The following is a 2500-nucleotide window of genomic DNA, read 5'->3' on the forward strand; positions in this document are numbered from 1 at the left end:
GATAACGAACGAGACTCTAGCCTGCTAACTAGTCGCGTGACATCCTTCGTGCTGTCAGCGATTACTTTTCTTCTTAGAGGGACAGGCGGCTTCTAGCCGCACGAGATTGAGCAATAACAGGTCTGTGATGCCCTTAGATGTTCTGGGCCGCACGCGCGCTACACTGAAGGAATCAGCGTGTCTTCCTAGGCCGAAAGGTCGGGGTAACCCGCTGAACCTCCTTCGTGCTAGGGATTGGGGCTTGCAATTGTTCCCCATGAACGAGGAATTCCCAGTAAGCGCGAGTCATAAGCTCGCGTTGATTACGTCCCTGCCCTTTGTACACACCGCCCGTCGCTACTACCGATTGAATGATTTAGTGAGGTCTTCGGACTGGTACGCGGCATTGACTCTGTCGTTGCCGATGCTACCGGAAAGATGACCAAACTTGATCATTTAGAGGAAGTAAAAGTCGTAACAAGGTTTCCGTAGGTGAACCTGCGGAAGGATCATTACCGACTAGACTGCATGTCTTTCGATGTGCGTGTCGTGTCGCGCAACACGCTACCTGTACGGCTCGCAGTAGCCGTGCGCCGCGTGCGGAACCACGCGTGCTTCTCAAAACTAACGCCAATGTTGTGTGGTACGAGCGCTGAAGCGCTGGAGCGGCTGGCCTGCGGCACCTGGCGCCTGGCGCCGGTTTTGAATGACTTTCGCCCGACTGCCTGTCCGCTCCGGTGTGGAGCCGTACGACGCCCATCGGCCGTGAGGCCGTTGGACACAGAACGCTTGAACAGGGGCCGCCACACGCCTACGTCCCGCCTATGCAACTGTCTTGAAAGAGACAGTGTAAACTAAGAAAAGATCACCCAGGACGGTGGATCACTCGGCTCGTGGGTCGATGAAGAACGCAGCAAATTGCGCGTCGACATGTGAACTGCAGGACACATGAACATCGACGTTTCGAACGCACATTGCGGTCCATGGATTCCGTTCCCGGGCCACGTCTGGCTGAGGGTCGGCTACGTATACTGAAGCGCGCGGCGTTTGCCCCGCTTCGCAGACCTGGGAGCGTCGCGGCCGCCTGTGGGGCCGGCCGCGCCTCCTTAAACGTGCGATGCGCGCCCGTCGCCTGGCGGTTCGCATACCGGTACTTACTCGGTAGCGTGCACAGCCGGCTGGCGGTGTGGCGTGCGACACCTCGTACAACGACCTCAGAGCAGGCGAGACTACCCGCTGAATTTAAGCATATTACTAAGCGGAGGAAAAGAAACTAACAAGGATTCCCCCAGTAGCGGCGAGCGAACAGGGAAGAGTCCAGCACCGAACCCCGCAGGCTGCCGCCTGTCGTGGCATGTGGTGTTTGGGAGGGTCCACTACCCCGACGCCTCGCGCCGAGCCCAAGTCCAACTTGAATGAGGCCACGGCCCGTAGAGGGTGCCAGGCCCGTAGCGGCCGGTGCGAGCGTCGGCGGGACCTCTCCTTCGAGTCGGGTTGCTTGAGAGTGCAGCTCCAAGTGGGTGGTAAACTCCATCTGAGACTAAATATGACCACGAGACCGATAGCGAACAAGTACCGTGAGGGAAAGTTGAAAAGAACTTTGAAGAGAGAGTTCAAAAGTACGTGAAACCGTTCTGGGGTAAACGTGAGAAGTCCGAAAGGTCGAACGGGTGAGATTCACGCCCATCCGGCCACTGGCCTCCGCCCTCGGCAGATGGGGCCGGCCGCCCGCGCGGAGCAATCCGCGGCGGGGTCGTGTCCGGTTGCCTTTCCACTCGCCGCGGGGTGGGGCCGTTCCGGTGTGCGGTGGGCCGCACTTCTCCCCTAGTAGGACGTCGCGACCCGCTGGGTGCCGGCCTACGGCCCGGGTGCGCAGCCTGTCCTTCCGCGGGCCTCGGTTCGCGTCTGTTGGGCAGAGCCCCGGTGTCCTGGCTGGCTGCCCGGCGGTATATCTGGAGGAGTCGATTCGCCCCTTTGGGCGCTCGGGCTCCCGGCAAGCGCGCGCGGTTCTTCCCGGATGACGGACCTACCTGGCCCGGCCCCGGACCCGCGCCGCTGTTGGCTCGGGATGCTCTCGGGCGGAATAATCGCTCCCGTCAGCGGCGCTTCAGCTTTGGACAATTTCACGACCCGTCTTGAAACACGGACCAAGGAGTCTAACATGTGCGCGAGTCATTGGGCTGTACGAAACCTAAAGGCGTAATGAAAGTGAAGGTCTCGCCTTGCGCGGGCCGAGGGAGGATGGGGCTTCCCCGCCCTTCACGGGGCGGCGGCCTCCGCACTCCCGGGGCGTCTCGTCCTCATTGCGAGGTGAGGCGCACCTAGAGCGTACACGTTGGGACCCGAAAGATGGTGAACTATGCCTGGCCAGGACGAAGTCAGGGGAAACCCTGATGGAGGTCCGTAGCGATTCTGACGTGCAAATCGATCGTCGGAGCTGGGTATAGGGGCGAAAGACTAATCGAACCATCTAGTAGCTGGTTCCCTCCGAAGTTTCCCTCAGGATAGCTGGTGCTCGTAC

General features: G+C 60.3%; 2 non-coding genes across 2 annotated transcripts in view; both read left to right on the forward strand.

The window, feature by feature from the left end:
* Positions 1 to 845: 845 nt before the first annotated feature.
* LOC124563848 lies at positions 846 to 1000 on the forward strand. The gene has a single exon (XR_006970377.1). It is a non-coding gene; the product is annotated as a 5.8S ribosomal RNA (ribosomal RNA).
* A 188-nt stretch (positions 1001 to 1188) lies between these two features.
* Positions 1189 to 2500, forward strand: part of LOC124563849 — a 4222-nt gene continuing 2910 nt past the window's right edge. Inside the window, exon 1 of the ribosomal RNA XR_006970378.1 lies at positions 1189 to 2500. This exon is cut by the window's right edge and continues 2910 nt beyond it. This is a non-coding gene — a ribosomal RNA (large subunit ribosomal RNA).

Source organism: Schistocerca americana, unplaced genomic scaffold (genome assembly GCF_021461395.2).
Source record: "Schistocerca americana isolate TAMUIC-IGC-003095 unplaced genomic scaffold, iqSchAmer2.1 HiC_scaffold_1240, whole genome shotgun sequence".
Taxonomy (NCBI): Eukaryota; Metazoa; Arthropoda; class Insecta; order Orthoptera; family Acrididae; genus Schistocerca; species Schistocerca americana.